Genomic DNA, 24,977 nt, shown 5'->3' on the forward strand with positions numbered 1-24,977 from the left:
TTGTGCCTTGGAATTGTTCTTTTTATTGTCAATTTTACCCAATATTTCAGCAAAAAATATCATTGTGTGTGTCACAGGCATTTGTCAAGATGTTTGCAAACAACTTTGCACAAATATTTTGAACGGTTGTTTGCATATAAAGGACAGCAGTTTCGTTGTTGAGTCTTGATTATATAGATAACTCTTGGCTTTTTCACACAGTTAAAATATTTGTACAAATATTTCAAACATCTTGAGACATTCAGTGAACGGGATCAGAAATAAACTCCAAAATGTATAGTTATATATGACTTCCCTAGAATGTATATTGTAGTGTGTACTATTGTATATAGGCTACTTTTAGTTTATTATATTTTGTATTATTTCTACTAGGTTATAGTAAATTATGTCAAATTAGCAAAGCCTAGATAATAGCCAAAATGGATAGTCTTCAATCTTCATACGAAAGCTTCGACTAAAACAAAGGTTTTCAAACTTATGTTGTCTGTCCACTTTGAGAATAAATTATTTTTTAGCGTCCCCATTTTTTCATCTACTTAAAAACCACTCTAACTTCAAACGCTCTGCTTTTTTTCCGAGTCTCATTTTAGGCCTACAGCACCCACAAGGGGGCGTTATAAACCTTATGTCATTACTGTCAAAATGTTGTGAAAAAATTAACATTGTAAAGCGATTTTTTCGAAAGTGGGAGAGCTTATCGTTATAAATGTTTACTAGGTATTTGTTATTTCATAATGATTTAATAAGATATTTAACTAAAATAATAAAAATTGTCGGATTTTTTACTTGATGTGATGTTGGCCGATAGTTGTGCCCGATTTTAAATTGTATGAAGAATCGGCCAAATCGAATTGGCGTAGTGTGCGCACTCCCATACATGCCCATACTGATCAACTGCCCGACTAAACTATCGGCCGACGAAAAATCAACGGTGTGCGCCTACTCTAAAAGTTGACTCACTTTTCTATCTATCTAGGCTTTATCTATGAATAGAATTTGATAAAATAAGATCTCTATTGCACAGGGACGGCTCATAACGCTAAATTGGTATCCCAGATACTTGTATTAAGGGATAGTTTGCAATGAAATGTATTTTAGTGATTCTATGAACTACAATAAATGTATTTAAATTATAATGTTGGTTTTATTGTCAATGCGTTATCTATATATATAAAAGAAAGTCGTGTTAGTTACTCAACTTATAACTCAAGAACGGCTGAACCGATTTAGCTGAAAATTGTCAGGGAGGTAGTTTAGAGCAAGGAGAAGGACATAGAATACTTTTTATCCCGTTCGAAATTAAAAAAAAAGTCTGCTTATTTATTGCCATTAAGGCGGAACAAAGTTCGCCGGGTCAGCTAGTTTATTTATATTTTATTGTACAGTTAGCGTCAGGTAGTCAGGCGTCAGGTACAGTTAGCGTAGTACGCATGAAGCTACAGATAAAAATGGAGGGCAAAGTTGGGAACAAAACTTGAGTCAAATACCTACTTATATCTATCTCGCTCTCTGTGGCCCTACCTCTCTTTTTAGTGTGAACTGTAGTATTGCTATCTTCTTATTTAAATCTCCTTGTAAATTCTTCGAAATAGCCAATTCACTAAGGGGCCGTCCATAAATTACGTCATCGATTTTTTCAGATTTTAGACCCCCCCCCCCTACAATCATCCTAGCGTCATTTCATAATGGCCCCCCCCCCCCCTTCTCCCAACTTTGAGAGTTTTGGTCCAAAAATGTAAAAAATGGAAATAACGACTTCCGGTCAGAAATTTGGATGACGCCTTCTGCAAATAGGTCAAACTAATGACATTTGACTATTTTTATTTCGATCACCTGGCAACACTGGGAGTTACGGAAACTCAAAATTTTGGGACATGGGAAATTTTAAGGAATTGTTTTACGGGATTATGTAAAGTTAGAAAAAAAGTAAAAATAGGGTTCGGCGCGGAAAATGGTCTAGATTAAGGCAAAAATGCAAAATTTTGGAAATCCAAGATGGCCGCCAAGCGTTCACCCGTTTTCCTAAAGGGACTAAATTCTCCATACAAATTGTATGCAGGGGGGCTTAGCTAACGTAGAAAAAGGCGAGACCGAAGGCCGAGCGATAGTTTAAAGCCTGTGAGTCGCCATAGATTAATTTTTGATGCGCCAAAAAAGGNAAAATGTAAATGCCAAAGGAGCAATTGATCAATAATTGGAGGACAATTTGCACCATAAACACAATGCAATACACAGATTTAAACGTTATTTCACTTATAATTACATAAAACAGTAACAGTGATGAGTTTAGAGACCTTTTATGATATTAAATTAAATAAAAATCAGTAAATAAATTGGGACAAGTTCAAATCAGCTGTTAGCGGTAGTGTTGCCACAGGAAAAAAAAAAGGCAAGCTTCACGATCCGTCGCCAATCCCAAACAGGCCTTCTAGTACATCTGCCTAGTGGATCATTGGCAGTGACACTGGACACATGACACACAGAAAAGAAAAAATAAGGAAAATTTTAAGGAAAACTCATAAATCTCGAAAAAATAAGAAGTAATTTAGTTATTTAGATTGTCATTCTCGTCATCTTATTTTGTTTGTATTTAAAATTGTTATTGCACAAAAGCCTTGCACTTGATCGTTAGTCATACATTTTCTGGAAATTCAAATAATTTTCGCTTATCGCTCATGACTTAAGATGACTTTAAGTATTTGCACGGGGGTTAATATTGCAGGAAAATCTACGGTTTTGAATTTTTCAATAAGGGGGCACCAACACAGGGGTGTTCCGACAACTGACGGGTTAAAAATCCGTTCGACACCATCGAAGGGTATTTAAATAAATTGGGGCGTGTTTTTGATTTGAAGGTGGGAGGTTGGATCAAATTTGAAAAATTATACTTACCTATTACCACAGAATAAGTAATAGTTCAGGGGTGGCAAAACTTTTGACCTGTGACTGTGAGGTCTACCTATTCTCGAAAATATTTCTTGCGGTCGACTGCAAGGTACAGTTTAGAAGAGTGAAACAAAACATTTTTCATTTTTAATCATTCTGTTCAGTTTATTTAACTCTCGCGGGCTACCAAAATCGTCTTCGCCATTGACCGGTAGACCGCGGTCGACCTCTTGGCCATCACTGCCATAGTTCATAAATCTATATATATAAAAGAAAGTCGTGTTAGTTACTCCACTTATAACTCAAGAACGGCTGAACCGATTTAGCTGAAAATTGTCAGGGAGGTAGTTTAAAGCCAGGAGAAGGACATAGGATACTTTTTATCCCGTTCGAAATTAAAAAAAGTCTGCTTATTTATTGCCATTAAGGCGGAACAAAGTTCGCCGGGTCAGCTAGTAAAGTCTAAAATGTAAATTCGGAAATCTACCTTTTGGCTGAAATGTATCTTAGTTTTCTCATTGCACTTTGGGTAGGTACCTACTGGTACAAATCTGCCTAGTTACAATATTTCTTGGGTACCTACAATATTTTTAAGAAATTCGTGCGTCAATATGGACAAACATAAAGTAAAATGCTTCTAATATGTATGCGGTTTTAGTACTTATTACAGCATTACTGGTTTTGCCTTTTATGGTATTTTCTTTCTAATATCCTACAAAATTTTGTAATGTTCCATTTATAAAATCTCTTGCTTTCCACATTCTTTCATAACTCTTTCTTATCTAAACTCGGTCCTTCCACTCCAGAGTTTTCTTTGTTTCGGCTTATCGCGAAAATCTCCTCACAATAAAGATGATAAATCTATAACACTTTAAACCTTGTTAAAGTTAAAATCCACAACAATGTTATCAGCCTCATCCAAAGTTACAATGGACGCGTCAAATTTTGCGCCATAAATAAGCTCAACTCAAAAGGGGTGAGTTGACAGGAAATCTTCGTAAAATATTGTGCCCTGAATGAGGGGAGACGAAGACCACTACGACTGTAGACGCTAGCAACATAGCTCTACTCTATCATTATCAGTTTTGTCAAGAATAGCAAAAATCTAAGTATGCATTCTCTATTTTTCTACAAAATCATGGTTTTATAATGGTTTCAAATGACATAAACGCCTAATTTTTGTATCGTCCTTTTAAATTGTGCGTAGTGAAAACGGTATGGAGAAGTCTGTACCTTTGACATTATTATTGATATGTTGTGTCACGTTGTATGGTCGCAAAGTGAAATATTGGATATTGACTGCAGTCAACAGATAGTCTATGAGTAACAGCCTATTGTAAAATCCCTTCATAGATCTTGAACTTTTTCTATTCATGATCTGCGCACGCTAATTGGCAAGCATGAGCAAAATGGCGCAGAACATACTGGAGTGAAGATTCTTTTGAAGGAGACCAAGACTCACTGAGGGCTATCGTTTTAGCGCTCACCAGTTAGCGCCACTGTAGAGTAAGGTCCTGTCACTTGCTAGTAGCGAAGACAGTGGCACCAACTGGTGAGCGCTAAAGTGGTAGGATGACTATCGCATTTGCACTCATCAAGATGGCGCCACTGTAGAGTAAGGTCCTGTCAATCGCCAGGGGTGCCAACTGTTAAGTATAAAAACGATAGCTCTCCTTCAAACCGCTACGCCTCTTAGTTATACAGCTAAGCAATATTTCTAGTGCAGCTTCTATAAATCTAAGTGGTCTACGAACAGAGTACAGAGACAATTTCGCTCTTTATCAATATTGTTTAGTCCTGTGTCACTAAACTAGACACTACCCTGTTATGCAATTTTAGCTTTAAAGTCAACTGCAGTGGTACACGCAAAGGGTGTTTTTAGCTTGGTGATTCCAGCAATAGAGTCCAAAATCCGGTGTCTGACGACATGGATCGTCACGTGATTTTATTTGGTACAGTCAGCGTCAAATAGTTCGTGACACCCAAAGCACAGAATAATAATAAGTACTACGTACAGAAGTTTTACTTCGCGAAGGTATTTAAAAAAATGTATGCTCAATGTCATTAACAATATGGTGTAATTTAGCCTGTCTCAAGAGTCAAGCACTATTTTGTTGACAAACGTCAGTGATCGGCACTGCGCCGAAGCTATAGGGCTGACTTCGGTAAAATGATGTGACGTGAGGTGCCAAACTGCGGAAAATGGCGGAGGAAATACATGATTTAATAGCATGAATTATCATGAATAATATTAACTACTTATTTACCTCTCAGTGTCTTGAGGCAACTTAAAAAAGTACATTCTTTGTTTTTATTATTATTTAGGCAGTTAAACACTGCACAGTACTTAGTACACCATTTTCTTTATTTTCTTCCATCATACACAAGAATACGCGTGCGTGAGTCAATGTTCGCTCGTATGTGAGGCCTTGTCAAATAGTATCCTGTAGGTGGGCCTTCGTGCGTGTTTTGTTTTCGATGTAAACTCGCGGAGATGAACAGGCCTGCCCAAAGTGGCAAAAAGTTGATAACACGTCTTTGTTACAATTGGGATAAGGTTGTGTTCAACTTTTTGGCCACTTTGGGTGTCACGAACTATTTGATACTGACTGTACACTCAGGTGCTATGTAGATAAGCGGCAACGATTTATAAATGTCAAAATCAACAGTTGGCAAGAAACGCGGTGACAGTAGGTGTAAATGATGCAGGGTGATATCCTAAGAAAGAATAACAAACATCCAGACAAACTTTCGCATTTATAATATTAGAAAGATTAGTAGGTTAATATTAGTAGGATAGTATAATGGTCTCGGTGTTTACTAGTTTCTAAATAAATAGTAAGGTTTCAGGGCCACATGTAAATTTCAATATTAGGCATCAGTTAATTAAAGCCGTAGACACTACGTCCCACGTACATACAAAACAAGTTAACATGCGGGTAGATTTAGTATTGTAATCTAAATAGTTATTACCAAAGGTAGAGTTCGCCTAATGAAGATCTCAAGGTATTGTCTGGCAGACAGCCATCATTCAATCATGTCGGACTTAAAACTATGAGTGAGATACGAGAACCTATATTATGTTGAGGTTTACTTTAGATATTTATGTAGGTAATTAATACGAGAAGAAAATAAGAGAAAGAAATAAAAAATATTGCCCGGGAAAAGTCATAGGTCCAGCGCATAAAAGCATGCCAGAGGCATATCTCAGGCACTGACTCAATTAAGAGTAGACCTATAGTGAAAACATGATTTTCCTTACGGCAGCAGGTTTAATCAAATACTGGTATGCTAAGTGCTGGTTGTAATAGGTAAAAAAGGTGTGTTATTTCAATGAAGATTTGTGATAATACATAAGATTTCCATTTTGGAGGAATCTAAAGTAACGGGACTATTCCCACCTCTCGTTCCCACCACTGCAACTCCTGTGTAGCCAGGATCTACAGCTTGACCGCCACAAAAACCCAACTAATGAAGGTCAAGTTTGTCCCGGGGGAAAGTTAAACTGTCATTGGACCCGCAACGAAATTAATCAGAAGAAGATAGGAGGAGTTCGAAATTAGAATCTAAAGTAATATTCGCAGTCTATTTGTTGTGGACTACAAAATTTATTTCCTCGTGGACTGTTAACAAAACAAACAAACCTTGAATTTCAGAATTCCGGTCTATACAATTACAGGTACAATCCACGAAATTCCAAATGTTCCCGAATCAAAAACGCTCCACAATTCCAAGCATCTGGAATCTCCGAAGTGCCATGCATACTTACCTCCGGCGCGTCAGTCAATTATGGCGGGCCTAATGTAATCCGGGCATGTCGCTCGGAGCCGGCATCCGATATTGACGTGCTGTGCGCATGCCGCAAGACGAGACACCCAATACAGGGTGTTCAGAGAGACTTATGCCCGTTTTCACCATCAATTCCTATTTTTAAGTGACCCCTTTGAAAACAAATTTCATATTATGTTTTAAATTATAGGGATTACTTAAAAAATATGGATTGATGGTGAAAACGGGCATTACTTTTCTTTATTCATTCATTTTAAAGTCATTGTTTAAAGAAAAGGCGGACTGGTGTGAGAGCTACCTGAAGGCACGCAATATTCGTCGTCATTTAATATAGAAGACACCAGAAGAGCTATAGTCTGTCTTTACAACAGCTCACCCCTGAGCCCCTGAGCTCACGAATTCCAAGAAGTAACCTTTCTTTCCATTAAGATAGAGACCATTCACCAATCGGAACCCTGAAGCATTTCTCGACGGAATGCCGTGCATACTTACCTCCAGCGCGTCAGTCAATTATGACGGGCCTAATGTAATCCGGGCATGTCGCTCGGAGCCGGCATCCGATATTGACGTGCTGTGCGCATGCCGCAAGACGAGACACCCAATACAGGGTGTTCAGAGAGACTTATGCCCGTTTTCACCATCAATTCCTATTTTAAAGTGACCCCTTTGAAAACAAATTTCATATTATGTGTTATTATAGGGATTACTTAAAAAATATGGATTGATGGTGAAAACGGGCATTACTTTTCTTTATTCATTCATTTTAAAGTCATTGTTTAAAGAAAAGGCGGACTGGTGTGAGAGCTACCTGAAGGCACGCAATATTCGTCGTCATTTGATATAGAAGACACCAGACGAGCTAAAGTCTGTCTTAACAAGATCTCATGGGGATGGAACCCTGAGCTAACGAATTCCAAAAAGGAACCTTCCTTTACTCTTTCAGATAATATATCCTTTAGTAGCATGAGAGACCATTCACCAATCGAAACCCTGAAGCATTTCTCTACGGTGTGTCCCGCATACTTACCTCCGGCGCGTCAGTCAATTATGACGGGCCTAATGTAATCCGGGCATGTCGCTCGGAGCCGGCATCCGATATTGACGTGCTGTGCGCATGCCGCAAGACGAGACACCCACCTACAGGGTGTTACGAGAAACTCCCTTTAATAAATCGATTTATAGTAAGAAGAGAAGGGAACTTGTAGACAGTGTACCTACCATGAGTTTAGGTTAGGTGTGCTCGCTAGCGAGTACGTCAAAAATCTCTTCGTTTCAGCCGAAAGACGTCCACTGCTGGACAAAGGCCTCCCCCAAGGATTTCCACAAAGACCGGTCCTGCGCCGCTTGCATCCAGGTACTTCCCGCGACCTTCACCAGATCGTCGGTCCACCTAGTGGGAGGCCTGCCCACGCTACGTCTTCCAGCTCGTGGTCGCCACTCAAGAACTTTTCTGCCCCAGCGGCCATCATCTCTTCGAGCTATGTGCCCCGCCCACTGCCACTTGATTTTAGCGATTCTGCGGGCTATGTCAGTCACTCTGGTTCTCCTACGGATCTCCTCATTTCTGATTCGATCACGCAGGGAAACTCCGAGCATAGCACGCTCCATCGCTCTTTGGGTGACCTTGAGCCTTCTTATGAGGCCCATAGTAAGCGACCACGTCTCAGAGCCATACACCATCACTGGCAACACACACTGGTCAAATACTTTTGACTTGAGACACTGCGGTATTTCGGACGTGAGAATTTCGCGAAGCTTCCCGAACGCTGCCCAGCCGAGTTGGATTCGACGATTAACCTCTTTCTCGAAGTTGGACCTACCTAACTGGACTGTTTGTCCCAGGTATACATAATTGTCAACAACTTCGAGTGTAGTGTCTCCAACCTTCAGAGGAGTGGGTACAACACGGGCATTTGACATAATTTTTGTCTTGTCCATGTTCATTTTAAGACCCACTTGTTGAGAGGCTCTACTGAGGCCATCGAGCATTGTGTTTAGGTCCTCCACGGTCTCAGCCATGACTACGATATCGTCCGCGAAACGAAGGTGGGTGATATACTCGCCGTTGATATTTATGCCGAATCCGCTCCAGTCCAGAAGCTTGAAAACATCTTCCAGGGCGGTGGTGAACAGTTTCGGAGATATGACATCTCCCTGTCTCACCCCTCGCTGCAACTGGATAGGTTTCGAGTTCTGATCCTGGAGGCGGACCGACATTGTGGCGTTTTCGTACAAGCCCTTCAGCGCTTCGATGTATCTATAGTCAATTTGGCACCGTTGGAGAGACTGTAGCACTGCCCAGGTCTCGATCGAGTCGAAGGCTTTTTCATAGTCCACAAACGCCAGACAAAGTGGCTGATTATACTCCTCGGTCTTCTGTATAATCTGCCGTAGCGTATGTATGTGGTCTATGGTACTAAAGCCTTTTCGGAAACCGGCTTGTTCGGGAGGCTGGAAGTCGTCGAGCCTGCGAGCGAGACGATTCGTAATGACTCTCGAAAAGAGCTTGTAGACATGGCTCAGAAGTGAGATGGGTCTATAATTTTTCAACAAGGTTTTGTCGCCTTTTTTGAAAAAAAGTATCACCACACTTCTGTGCCATGCCGTAGGCGTTTTTCCCTCAAGTATGACGGAATCGAACAGCCTCTGAAGAGCCTTTAGTACCGGCGTTCCTCCTGCTTTCAGAAGCTCAGCCGTGATTCCATCATCACCCGGTGCCTTGTTGTTTTTCAGCTGTTTGAGAGCCATTCTAATCTCGTACAGGCTGACGTCCGGGATATCTTCGGTGTAGTGTCGGGTCAGTCTAGCTCTTGGGTCTTCGGCTAGATTTGTGACAGGTGTACGTACACTCGTGTATAATTGTCCGTAGAACTTCTCAACCTCTTCCAATAACTCAGGCCCCGACGAGATGTCTCTGCCATCCTCGGTCTTCAGCTTGGTCAGTTGACTTTGGCCAACAGACAGATCCCTAGCGAACACTTTAGAGCCTTTGTTACGCTCAATCGCCTCTTTAATACGATCTGTATTAAATTGGCGTAGATCGCGAGTCAAAGACTTGGAGATCTGTCTGTTAAGATGCCGATACTGAGCAGCATCTTCAGAGGACTGCAGAACATCACAAACAAAAATCTCTATGAAGATTTTATTTCTTGAAAGTAGCCGCTAGGGTCGCTGCACAATATGTCATACAATTAATGTCATTTTTTACTCAGTCGCTAGCAAGCACACCTAACGTAAACTCATGGTAAGCACAAGGATGACAAGCGATCGCTAACGTCATTTGATATAGAAGACACCAGAAGAGCTATTTATCTTTTTTTTCTAGAGCTCACCTCTGAGCCCCTGAGCTCACGAATTCCAAGAAGTAACCTTTCTTTCTATCAAGATAGATACCATTCACCAATCGAAACCCTGAAGCATTTATCGTCGGTGTGTCCCGCATACTTACCTCCGGCGCGTCAGTCAATTATGACGGGCCTAATGTAATCCGGGCATGTCGCTCGGAGCCGGCATCCGATATTGACGTGCTGTGCGCAAGCCGCAAGACGAGACACCCAATACAGGGTGTTCAGAGAGACTTATGCCCGTTTTCACCATCAATTCCTATTTTAAAGTGACCCCTTTGAAAACAAATTTCATATTATGTGTTATTATAGGGATTACTTAAAAAATATGGATTGATGGTGAAAACGGGCATTACTTTTCTTTATTCATTCATTTTAAAGTCATTGTTTAAAGAAAAGGCGGACTGGTGTGAGAGCTACCTGAAGGCACGCAATATTCGTCGTCATTTAATATAGAAGACACCAGAAGAGCTATAGTCTTCTTTACAAGAGCTCATGGGGATAGAACCCTGAGCTCACGAATTCCAAAAAGGAAACTTCCTTTACTGTTTCAAGATCCATTCACCAATCGACACCCTGAAGCATTTATCGTCGGTGAGTCCCGCATACTTACCTCCGGCACGTCAGTCAATTATGACGGGCCTAATGTAATCCGGGCATGTCGCTCGGAGCCGGCATCCGATATTGACGTGCTGTGCGCATGCCGCAAGACGAGACACCCATATACAGGGTGTTCTGAAAAGGTCCTTTTAATAAATCCATTTTGTAATGAAGGAATCATGTAGACACTGGTATGAGAGTTAGGTACCTGATGACAAGCGATCGCTAACGTCATTTGATATGGAAGACACCAGAAGAGCTATAGTCTGTCTTTACAACAGCTCACCCCTGAGACCCTGAGCTCACGAATTCCAAGAAGTAACCTTCCTTTACTGTTTCAAGATCCATTCACCAATCGACACCCTGAAGCATTTATCGTCGGTGTGTCCCGCATACTTACCTCCGGCGCGTCAGTCAATTATGACGGGCCTAATGTAATCCGGGCATGGCGCTCGGAGCCGGCATCCGATATTGACGTGCTGTGCGCATGCCGCTAGACGAGACACTGATCTACAGGATGTTCCAAAAATGCATTCAAAACCATTTTAGGTAGAAATGAAGCGGAATAAAATTAGAGTTATGTAACGGACCGAGCGATCACCACCGCTCTAGAATAACCGCTACACCAGACGAGCTATTGTACTGTCTTTATAAGAACTCAAGGGGATGAACATGTGCTCAAGGAAACCTACAAAAAAGAACTTTACATTCCCTGCAAATACAAACTTCAAGAAGTTAGGTCCAATAATGGTATAAAAATCATGGCAACCTCTTTTATTTATTTTTCTTTACTACTCACTTTCACACTGTATTACTATGGTTACACTGCGGTATTAACCATTTACTAGATTAACTGTATCTAGTTAGCACATTAGTCAGTAAAGCCTGAGATATCCAGTTAATCCTGCGACATCGCCCTGTGCCTTGCCGGCGGCGTGCCGGCGTACCGGCGTTATGCAAACGGCTCTACGCCAGACGCGCCTCAATTTGCCCGCCTCCATTTGGTAACACCCTGTATAGCTAATTAATAACACTGTATAATAGCTAATACACTAATAAATTTATGCTCGGAGTATGCTGTGACAGAAATTAGCGATGTGATGGTGTTATTTTAATTCAAATTATAACGGCTTAGGCCCAGTTTTTTGATTCATAGTTAAAATAACAAATTGTTAAATTTTGCTACTAATGGTTAAATATTAACAAAATGTTAACTCATGGTTAAAAAATGTACTAAAAGTCTAGCTAACCATTGTTCGAAAAACATTTTTCTCTGATATTTAACCACTTGTCATTTGAGATCTGTCAAACTTGACCATTGGTTATTTTAACTACGAATCAAAAAACCGGGCCTTAGTTTATAATGTTGTCACAACTCTATTGTGTGTAACTCCATTAAAATGTCTGTCATTTAATATGATTGTATAGATGACCCACGCTGAACTGTCCCGCCAAACTCAATGACAGGGGGGCGCTACCATCGTTCAACTTTATGGTTTCCAACATGGCAAAAATCGGAACCAGCGATTTGGTATTGACGGTGGCGCCCCGCTGTCAATGTCATCGATAGGACAGTTCAGTACTTTGGAACTATATGACCTAATTAGGTACTTTAGGCTAGTGTCACACTGCTGATGGACCTGGGTAGGTACAAGAGGGAATTTTACGCTCCATCAGGCAATCATACCTGAGGCTTGTATTAAGAATTGTTTACTCTTTAGCTAGACGGAGGTTTCTTTATTGTAAATTAATATTTGTTAAAAACGTTACCAAATAACAGAATAAAGTTTTATAATTCGTTTAGCAGCGAAATTTCGCTAGTCTAAAACGCTTCAAAAATGCCACCGTCTTAAAACTTAACAATTTCGGCCCCCTCTGAGTTGGTATCTTTCAGCTTTCAATTTTTTAACGGATGACTGTGCAATTACAAGTGTTGCGCGTGGTATGTTTACGTTGCTAGGTTCTTATTTACAAGGCACGATTAGTCGCCAGTCGGATTTAAAATCAGACATTATAATTGCAATCAGAAAAACGCCGTATTTTCACCTCTTAAGAAAAATACCATTATGTTGGTGGAAATAGGTGGAAATTGAACCATTAATTTTTCGCTTAGTTTCAGACACAATCTCTTAACAGAAAACTCCTTAACTACGAGTCGTTGGTTGCTTTATTAATGTGCTATCTCATCATCAGTGCATGTTCCATTGCAGGTGCACGACCCACTCTAAGATGAAATGGATGGTCTAGACCAGTGGTTCCGTGGAAAGGCCGCAAGGGTTCCGTAAAAAATATTATCCCACGTTTCGTGACCGACGTTGTTCTCTCGCTCCGACTTGTTTACGCACAAGGGAGTTGCAGGGCGTGCGGGCGGAGTAGTACGGGGGTTCCGCTAAGAAAAGTATAATCAATTAGGGTTCCATGGCAAAAAAAATTGGGAAACCCTGGTCTAGACTCCCCACGCTGGCCAGACAGGGAATACCTGATGTTCGCATTATTAGTCGCCTCTTATGACATCCTACAGGAAAGAATCAAAATCATTATAAATTACCTAATAGTTACAGTGCTTGTTATCGAACTCCTATGTTCCTCTGATTAATTACTTTGCGGGTCCAATGACAGTTTCTCTTTTCCCCGTAACAAACTTAGCCCTCACTGGTTGGGTTGTTATTGGCGGTCAAGCTGTAGATCCATGCTACACAGGACTCCTGTGTAGCAAGTCACGCTAAGCTACCCTCCTGTGACAGGAGTCGCAGCGGTGGAAACGAGAGATGCGAATAGTCCAATAGTATCGTGTAAAATCCAAAAAATCTCCCCGCACATCGCGGCCACAGCTCCGGAAAATACCTATTCGAGGGCGATAAATCAGTTTTCCGTTTATTAAAGCGCCCCATGGCACCTTCGATCCGCGATCACCCTAAACCGACGGTTGTAATGGATACGGGCGAAACTAGCACTGTTGGTTGCTGAAATGGACACGGAATGTGGAAGTGACGAAAAATGTTGAAAAGATTCCCTACGAAACTAAGAAAATCAAGCTACATAATAATATTTATGATCATGTAAAAATAATAATAACTCTACGTTATCACATTAATCAAGGTATTTCATTGATCTACGTTTTGTTAATTAAACTACTTTTACTGCTGTGAAAGTAGGTAAATGCCAATATACCAAATTACCGAACTCATGTTTTCAAAACCAATGCAGTTCAAAATATCAAAAAGACACAGTTTTTTATTCAAAATTGAAACTTATTACATCTTCCGCTCCAAAGAGCACCTTTTAAAAAGAAACTTCATCAATGTTTTTGTCCCCTTGGCAAAGGCATTTTCATCTGCCGCCCTATTTCTCTGGTCTGTCGACAGAGGGCGTGAGCTTTCTTTTTAATCTGTGCCCCAGTAATCTCGCTCGCCAAGCTTCAGCCAAGCTTGGGGGTGAACAAAAACTGAATGGATCGACAACTTTTGTCTTGTATTGAAAATTAATATTCTGTAAATTGTAAAATAATTATAAATACCAGGGGTACGTTTTACACTTCGTTAATTATTCCGAAACTAAGCAAACTTTGTACTATGGGTAGTACAGTCAGCGTCAAAATATGTTGTGACACCAAATGTAGCCAAAAAGTTCGCAACTGGAATAAGGTTGTGTTATCAACTTTTTGACAACTCTGGGTGTCACGAACTATTTGACTTTGACTGTATCAGACCTTTGGCTTTACCTTACTTACTATATTTATTGCATAACTTACCCTTATGTAATTATGTTGTAAAATCAATTTTTAAACTCCAAGGGACCCCATTTATCAGCCATAGCCTTATCATAACAATTTTACAGCAAATCCTGCGCATTAAGATGTCAGACCTGGTAACACCTCTTCGGCGTGATAACCACGACAGCTGTCAAAATTTGTCGATTCGCACGGACCTCTGTCAAGCCAGGATCTGTGGTTAAATCTGAAAACCGTGTCATGTGGTGTAAGCAATAGGATTGCAGATTTATTTTATATTGCATTTTAGATTGTATGACTTAGAATCCATTTTAAAATTTCTTCAAAATTTGGATTCTGTCCCAAAATAGGTGGATAATGTTTGGAGAAAGCGTCTGCTTTCTCAATTGCACTGTTTAGAAAAACAAAGTTGCATACTAAAAATCTAAAGTCTCTGTCTTATTAGCAAGTAAGTTTTTTTTAAAGTTAAGATCTAAGGACGTTTCTCTGAGTTTCTAGGTGCTTTCATCATACCTCTTAACATTTTAGCCCACAGCTGGACATAACCCTCTATCATGGAACGCCTCAAGGAGCAACTTTAAGCGACATTTTAGGAAAGAAATTGTCTTTCGGCTTTCATTTGTTTTCTGTTGAAGCTGCTACAGCTTATATTTTGCACCACAACTCATCGACACCTGAGGCACTTAGAATACTAATGAAGTTTTTGCGGACCTATATCTGTGGATCAATCCTGAAGGAAACGTGGGTTCACAGTATTAATATGGGTATAACAAATAGGGTAAAGGATTGAGTAAATCTTGACTCTATTAATCTCAAGCTGATATAGGTTTATGTGGGCTTGATGAATATGTAAGTCTGACCAAATTGAAAACATTTTCTCACAGGAGGAAAATAATCCATGCCTAATGATATGACTTATTTAGGACTGCAGAATTATGGAACCAAAACGAGGCTTCAAGTTAGCTAGTGGTTACATAAGATACATCTAATGTTTCCGAACCTCAAAGCTGTATTTGTATATTAGTAATTAATCCATAGGCTGCTGGGCCAAATCCGGCTCGAAGGACCATGTAAATTTGATACTCCAAATCGCTTCTTCACTGCACTACCTGCAATAATACAATACACACACCATGAAATGAAACCAGTACAGGCATTTCTAAGTTTTTATCTACCCAATTTATTTAAGCTAGAAAAAAATCAATAATATGATAGCGATGTAAAACGGAGCAGCACCATCTTTAGTTCAAATTCAGAACTAATTCCAACTAACAATGCGACAGAAGGTAACTTTACTATATCGCCTGTATACAAGGTTCCTTTTTATTTATGTTCCATCGTGTCCGCTCAATCTGCCCAAGAGTGGAGACCCTAAGGGCGTTTAACGTCAGCAATAAAAACCAAACGGTGCGAAATAATAAGAAAGCCCTAACATTGTATATGTTTACTACTCATTTTTACGAGCACTTTAAAAACTCGATAAAGTCCATCCGATACGAATTGCCGAATAAAACGGGTGGTGTACTCGTACTAGAGAATGTGGCAGTAGCCGTGTTCTATCGCACATGCAATTAATACTCAGTAGGAGGACCTACGAGTATTGTAGAGCTAGAAAGACTAATTTATAGTACCAAAATAAATCGCTTCAGGAGAGAAACCCACTGCTTTCACCGTCCTGATCATTTTCTTCTTGATGATGAAAAAGACACGTACGACACAGAATGAATTTAGAAGTCTTAAAATGTTGCCAAAATGAAACCATATGGCTCGCCCTGAAAAAACTTATCAGATCTTATAGTAGATTCAAGCTTCTAGCTCTACACTAACTAACTAACTTCACAAACTTCAATCAGTGCTTAAGCCATCTAAATGAGTCATCCAATACCGTTTTGATTTAATAGTCATTAAGATCAACAAAAAAGTGGTTTCCTTCCATGACCTATGGCTAAAAGCTGTATCATACCAGAGAATAATAATAAGTACTGGTCATACGTAAATTGTTCCGGCCCACACTAAGAAAATATTTTTTATTCAACCTTTTGACTTTAAAACGACACTTGAAGCACTGCTGAATTTTAACTGTATTGTGACCAAGCTCGGACTTATTGATGGGAATTTACGGGCAAATGGGCAAACCTTGTTTTTTAACACCTGTAATAAATTAATGGGCATTTTATTATGAAAAATATCTTGCGATAAAATTTGGAAAATGCATTTTTATGGGGAAGTCATTCTTGTGTTTTTTATTCATAGCCAAATATTTCAAGTTTCGATCTAGAGAGATCTTTTTATGCAGAAAAAGGCAGGTATTTGACTGATGTTAAGTGAGATGCAGTCTATGATGGTTCTACTCTGTAAGTGCCTATATTACTATCACCTTGAATATGCCCGGATTATCTTTGTCTAGTAAAAAATGTTTTTAATAGCAAAACGCGATTGGTTTTGTTTTTCTGGAAGTTTCATTTTCTTACTATCTCTCAATGCATATTTCAAACACTTGCCAAATCGCTCCTGAACCTGCCTATGTAATAATTTACATATTGGTACCAATACTGGCTGTATTTTATTATTCTGAAACTTATAAACACTTGTCCAAGCACTTTTTATTCACGTCCGTCCAGCGGGCTAATATAAAAACGTCAAGCGCAGCTCTGTGTTATAATAACATTTACGGCACATTCTATAGGGGGCGCTTAGCATAATGCACACAGGTCCTTCCGCGTCAGCAGAGTCCGATGGATGGATACACTCGATGACATGGAAACTGGGCAGTGAGGAATTAAAAAAGAAGTAAAAAAGACACTTTTATGAGTACAGTCCTATCAACTTAAGCTGAGAATTGCATTTGTGTGAGTGATCGCTAAAAGTACAGTTAGTAAAACACATACAAATAAAATTAATGTTTTATTAAAAGGAACTACATAAAACACTAGCTACCAATTGGGCCGATGTAACGACACTTGACACATCCTTTTAAATAAATAAATAAATAAAAACAGGTCCTCGCTCAGCATATGCCAATTCCCAAGGCACGAAGTACCTTGACGCTGATATTCTGCGAGCACCGTTTTTAGATAGGGCGTTCAGCCAGCCTTTCAAAATACAAGAAAAAGACAAACAAATTTATAAAATTACAAAATAAAAACAGACTAAAAACTTTTCACACCTTTAAAATACGTATTCAATTAGCATAAAATTTCTTTCACTTGCCTGCTTAATGGTTTTCGTACAGAAAATTCACTTACAGTAGGAGCCATTTCACTAATATTTGGAACACAATTACATAAAATTACACGTCTATCTGCTACCAGTACCGGGGGTGAAGTGAAGTATGTGAGCGGCAGGGAAGTGACGCGTGGCGGACGCGCCGCGCCTCAGGCCGCTTGCTATAAACTAGTATAAACCGGTTTAAACCATGCGCGGGACGCGCCGCGCCTCAAGCCGATTGCCACTCTACACTATCGGTGTGCACTCACACAAATGCAATTCTCAGCTTAAGTTGAGAGGACTGTAACAGTATGGCTGACACTGTTTAGGTTGTTGTCGACACGACAAGAAGATATGGCACACTCATTACATTTTTGACAATATAAATATTTCACGGCACATTCTATAGGGGGCGCTTAGCATAATGCACACAGGTCCTTCCGCGTCAGCAGAGTCCGATGGATGGATACACTCGATGCCATGGAAATTGGACTGAAATTAAATGAAGAGAAAAAAAAATGAACGCACACGCGACATAAAAAAAACAAAGATACATAAAGCCTCAAAAATAAGCATGTGCTACTTCTATACTTTTTGTTAATGAAAGTAAAATCAGTATCCTACTGATTACTTCTTGATTCAAAAGTATTGATGCACATTGCACAATTTTTCGAAATAATAACTAATTCGTTTGCGCTCTTGATCACGACATACCAAACGTTATAACCATATGCGAATTTACAAAAACAATGTAGAGTTAATAAAAAAAACTTAAATAAAAATAAACAGTAGTTTTCAAAACACAATTTTATTATAATTTGAATTTCTAAAAGCTCCTAAATTAATTAAAAAAAAAAACAAAATAAAGCAGGACATAGAAAGTTCATTACGTTACAATACCAAGAGACATGGTGTAAAATATTGTACTTTTTATCTGCCCGCAGTGTACGATTCTGCGAGTTAAAAGCGGTGCCAAAAGCTGACCGAGTCGCGGGTGATTTATTCGGGTGACCCTTAAATTTTGACGCCGCCACGGAAATTAAAAAGTAAGTATGCAAAGAGAGCGTAATTTACACATTTACGGTTGAAAAACTGGGATTTTCCAAGTTTTGATTGCAAACAAAAATTGCTTTGTTAACTTTAACGGCTAATGGCGCAGCTGTTGGGTTATGCTTACATTTTGTGCAGATTTTACTTTACACGTATTTGTGGGGACAATTTTATTGATAGTAAATGTTTTTGTAACTTTAACATCACTAAAAACCAATTAGTTTATGTTAAAACTTGTAAATTCTATTTTTACTTAATTTTTAAATATTTTCTGTATTTTTATATTCAAAACGTTTAATTTAACTGTAATGCAATGGAAGCTTTGGTAACTTCATTCAATTGAGTTGTCCAACACGTAACATCATAGTGAGTTGTCTGCTTAGCAAAGTGAGAGCCTTTTGACAATTCGTAAAACTAGATACCATCGCCAACAGTGTTAACTATCCATTGCCCGTCATGTCGTCTCGTTCTATCGCAAAGAATCGCCATTTTGATGAGAGCGAGAGCAAAAACGGAAATGGATAGTTACAGTCCTCTCAACTTAAGCTGAGAATTGCATTTGTGTGAGTGCACACCGATAGTGTAGAGTGGCAATCGGCTTGAGGCGCGGCGCGTCCCGCGCATGGTTTAAACCGGTTTATACTAGTTTATAGCAAGCGGCCTGAGGCGCGGCGCGTCCGCCACGCGTCACTTCCCTGCCGCTCACATACTTCACTTCACCCCCGGTACTGGTAGCAGATAGACGTGTAATTTTATGTAATTGTGTTCCAAATATTAGTGAAATGGCTCCTACTGTAAGTGAATTTTCTGTACGAAAACCATTAAGCAGGCAAGTGAAAGAAATTTTATGCTAATTGAATACGTATTTTAAAGGTGTGAAAAGTTTTTAGTCTGTTTTTATTTTGTAATTTTATAAATTTGTTTGTCTTTTTCTTGTATTTTGAAAGGCTGGCTGAACGCCCTATCTAAAAACGGTGCTCGCAGAATATCAGCGTCAAGGTACTTCGTGCCTTGGGAATTGGCATATTATGCTGAGCGAGGACCTGTTTTTATTTATTTATTTATTTAAAAGGATGTGTCAAGTGTCGTTACATCGGCCCAATTGGTAGCTAGTGTTTTATGTAGTTCCTTTTAATAAAACATTAATTTTATTTGTATGTGTTTTACTAACTGTACTTTTGGCGATCACTCACACAAATGCAATTCTCAGCTTAAGTTGATAGGACTGTAACAGTGTGGCCGTGTGTAGGTACGTATTATGATTGGTAGTGAGTAGTGACTTTCTTTATTAATTTAGTCAATGCTCCGTCAAAAATTTTTTAGTAGTAGATAATGTAAATAATCTCAACTAAGTGCTACTTAATTAACGTAGTTTATTCAGATCGTACAGTTTTCAGACGTTTGCCAAAATTTGAATCCGAATTGTTGTCAAGTGGAGCAACGAAAATGCAAAACCGCCAAAACTGTGGAAGCATAGTAATATTTAATATGTAAATACTTAACTACTTAAAACAAATTTGCATGTTCTCAAAGCATGCTCGCATTCAGTTGCTCCTCGTGTGCAAAACTTTCCTCGAATATCTGAACTTGTAACTAAAAACAATGAATTTAAGTCCCTCATTATGCTGTATGTGCTTCTTGATCTTTTGTTTAAAAATGTTTGGTTAAGCGATGCAATGCACTTTATGCACTCTAACAACGAACTGCGTCTCGATTCTATGACTTTTTTTAATTTTCATGTAAAACGTTGCTAAGACGAGACAATAATAATTATGGCTGCCAATGTCATAAGTAAAGTTATGTAGAGCCAAGCTTCTAGTTCTACACACCCGGGTGTGTAAGGCCTTAATTAATATAACTTTACAAACTCTACACTTTATAGTTTTTATTTAAAAAAAAAAGTGATTAGAGTCGTATCTCAACCTAAATTTGAAATAGCTATCTAATCTAATCCACAATTTAATTTCCACCATGCAATTCGATCTCAGAAAAAATAAATATGGTTTGACCGTTTTGCTACCACTTCTTTTCTGTTATACGTTATGTAGTTCTTATAGTAACAAAACGGACACAGACTATAGGTAAGCAGATCGTATACCTAAGTATAGCTACCTAAAGTCTGGATTATTCCACGTTTCCACCGACCCAAACACAATTCGACAGCCGCTTAACAAATCAATGCAACCGCTAGAAGGCTCAATAATTTCCATCGCAAATGTAAAACTGAAATCCGATATCCGAACACCATTACTGAAACTACAGATTCCATTACGGTAGACAGCAGGACCACATAAATATTCATATTGAGTGGGACTGCAGCAATCATTTGTACATCTGCAGACATTTGCTGACACTGATTGGGCAGGCGTTCTCGATTCCGGGTATATTGATTTTTGGGAACGATTTATAAGTCTTACAGCACTTAAATACGAGTTCCATACGGTTAAGTATTTATGAGCTTCAGCTTGTTTTATCAGCTCGTGTGTTCTACGGTTTTAAGCTTGCTTAATACGCCTAACATTAACTCTATATCGGCCGTTTGGTGTAGTGGTTCGAATCGGACTACTATTCCGGAGGTTGAGGGTTCGATTCCCGCACAGTACAAACATTTGTGTGCATGAACATATTTGTTTGTATTGGACTGGGTGTTTTCTATGTTTAATATGTATGTATTTACAAAAAAAAAAGTATTTAAGTATGTTTATATCCGTTGTCTAGTACCCATAGTACAAGCTTTGCTTAGTTTGGGGCTAGCGGCGTAGTGTAAAATGTCCAAGGATATTTATTATTTACTAGCTGACCCGGCGAACTTCGTACCGCCTTAGCGTAGAGATTTTCTTAATATTTTTTTCCGTAAGAACCATCCTTGGACTTCCACAAACATTTTAAAAAAAGAATTATCGAAATCGGTTCAGCCGTTCACACGTGATGCCGTGACAACGCGAAACGGGTTTCATTTTTATATATATAGATTATTTTATTATTTATATTGCAGGTACCTAGTCGTGACAGTTTTGAAAAAATATCTAGTACAGTCTATCTTTTAGTCAAGTCTGTTGCCTTATTATTTTGTGGTTCATCTATCTCTTTAACTTACGTGACTGTGTTGCTGTCTTGACTAAATTAATAAACATAAAAATATGGCAAAATAATATACTATCTAAGTTAAAACCATACTCACTTTACTATCGTGAAGCATTAGCCCCTTTAGAAACTTAGCACCTTTTAAAAAATAGATTAGAATTCGTCATAGACGGACACGTCAAAGTTACCGTACCTACATTTTAAAGACTACAATAGAAAATCTGCCAAAATTACTCAGCAGGTAACATCAAATCCCAACTATATCCCAACTAATATTATAAATGCGAAAGTAACTCTGTCTGTCTGTCTGTCTGTCTGTCTGTCTGTCTGTCTGTCTGTTACGCTTTCCCGCTTAAACCTCGCAACCGATTTTGATGAAATTTGGCACAGAGATAGTTTGAGTCCCGGGAAAGAACATAGGATAGTTTTTATCCCGGTTTTTGAAACAGGGACGCGCGCGATAAAGTTTTTCTGTGACAGACAAAATTCCACGCGGGCGAAGCCGCGGGCGGAAAGCTAGTTCATTATAACTTGCCTTAATTCCTACCCTACCACCACCTATACCTTGATTTTTTAGAATCCAGCAGAGATGTTAACAAATACTTTCATACACAATTACACCATAATCACTTACGTGTTCATAATATCATACACATTATTTAACAAGCCCATGAAACCAACTTTATTTTCACGTTTATACAAGTTTGAAATCAATCTTTGAAACAAATATTTTAGCAAAATACGTGGACGATGAAAATTTGTGAGACTTGTCAAATTGACTTGACGTTTAAAATCATGTGTTATCTCCATATTGTCTATGACTTGTCTCTGACACATCAGTGCTGTAACCTGTGAGTCATAGACAATAATCTGTAAATTTAATCGATATTATATTAAGTATTCACTTATTCCGATTACTGATTAATTTTAAATAAAAAATATACGATACTTTGTTTAGTTTTCCAGCGATAACTTCGACAATATTGGAGATAACGTAAAATTATTTTTCTACTTTTAGTGTATACTTTTTCGGAGTCAGTTTAACTTTTAGTCGGTTTCATTTTAACGAAATTATTTTACTTTTTTATGCAATTATGCTTACGTATTGTTCCATTGCTTATTTTATTATAAAATAAAATAAAATTTTTTGACATGACATTGACAGATATGTCAAAATCCACTAATCACGCAGCATTTGGACCTCGCGTCTACGTATTGCCATCTGGCGAATTTTTCAATCGCGAAAACCCTCATTGATAGCATCTTAAATTACCTCCCTAGCGGAATAGAGCAACAAAGAACTGAGCGAACGAGATGTCACTAGTAGCAACACTGTCAAACAGAACTTTTTGCAACTATTTAAAATTTAATAACTTTACGGATAACATTGATTGTTTTACTGTCCAGTGTGTTTTTTGATTACATCTGTGCATACAGTTTGTTTCCTGTGGGTCTAGACAAAGTGCAAATTATAATCGCAAACCAGTCGCAAAGTGGTCGAAAAGCCCCTTTTTTGTATGGAGTTTTGACGGATTCAATTTTCGATTCGATCAAAAAGTGCGTTTTGTCTAGGGGGGCTGTTTTCGTTCTTAATCAGTTCACATTCAATGTTGCGACTTTGTTGCATATTTTTAGTATTTTGACGATCACCCGGCAATGATACGCAAGTACTACAATATTTCACTTCGCGATTAACGAGAGGTTTTGTCGCATCACTACTTCACAGACTAAAAATATTTTTATGTCAGTTGGCCATATTTGATGACATTTCTGCTGATTTCTAAAAAATTAGACTGTAGCAGTTGATCGTTGCACCTGCATCCAGTAAACGGCTGGCCAAGTTCAACGTTTTAATATGCATCAGGCGAATAATCGCATAATCCTCGCGTTTCAATTTAAAGTCGCCCTGAGCCGTGAATATTTATTTGTAATCGAATTTGGTACGGGAACGGTTTTCCCGTTAATGTATTTGGGATTTTGTGCTCTTTGTTGATATGTAAAATGACGCAGCGGTCTGTTACCAATTAAAGGCGCGAATTCGTTAAAGATTTTTGCTTTGTTTTGAACTGAATTGACTGGAATTTAAAGGCAATGAAGTTTCCATGTTTTAGTCGTAAGTATTTGCTATTAAATTTACTTGTAATCCAAGAGTGAGTAATTTGTTGCCACACAAAAAACCTTCTTTAGGTAATGTAGGTACTCACAGTTGGACAATTTTATGTCTATCTATATACAGCCGGCAATGTCAAACTAGAGGTAAGGACTGTTTTTGGTGGACTCTACGATAATGACTCTACATTCTGATTTACAGACTTACTCGTAGGTATTTAGAGTGCAATAAGCCCTCATCACGAAAATCTCGTAAAACCTGCATCGCTCACCCATCATCTCATTAAAAATCAAAGCAGGTTCCCGACAACAATTTTAGGTAAGCCAGTTGGTCCTAACGCGCAGACATTAACGGGACGCCAAAACTTTCCGCCAGATGTCGCGCTTCCGTCTAGACATAGGCCAGCCAGACTTCTTTTTGTCTGCTTTGGTATCTGCTTCACACCCCAAAATATTTAAATATTCGGCGAAAAGGGCGGATTCTGACTGAATGTTAGGCGATTATCACACTGCACTGCGCTTCGCCGCGGTACGCGGGACGACAGATTTAATCATTGTATGCAAGTACCTCAGTTTGTATAGAAAACACGCGCGGCACAACACTCTGAAAACGCGTTTGCGCGCGGGATTCCTTATGTCGCCACGCGGACCGCGGCGGAGCGCGGTGCAGTGTGATTATCGCCTTAGGCATCTTCTTAAAATGTGGAATATTGTAAGTGACAAGCTGTCATGTCATCATAAAGTAGTAGATAATAACCCTTATCAAGAAAGGTCTTCCAGTCTCATACATGTTTTAATATCCTTCAGAAACTATTGTTGCTAATACCACAGAATAATAATAAGTACCTACTACGTACAGAAGTTTTACTTCGCGAAGGTATTTAAAAAAATGTATGCTCAATGTCATTAACAATATGGTGTAATTTAGCCTGTCTCAAGAGTCAAGCACCATTTTGTTGACAAACGTCAGTGATCGGCACTGCGCCGAAGCTATAGGGCTGACTTCGGTAAAATGATGTGACGTGAGGTGCCAAACTGCGGAAAATGGCGGAGGAAATACATGATTTAGCATGAATTATCATGAATAATATTAACTACTTATTTACCTCTCAGTGTCTTAACCCTTAAATTGGCACTCATTGAACCCTTGCTTCAAAAATGGTCAAATTTGGGATTTT

This window comes from Ostrinia furnacalis, unplaced genomic scaffold (assembly GCF_004193835.3).
Source record: "Ostrinia furnacalis isolate ACB-3 unplaced genomic scaffold, ASM419383v2 OfSCF4122, whole genome shotgun sequence".
In the NCBI taxonomy this organism is placed as follows: domain Eukaryota; kingdom Metazoa; phylum Arthropoda; class Insecta; order Lepidoptera; family Crambidae; genus Ostrinia; species Ostrinia furnacalis.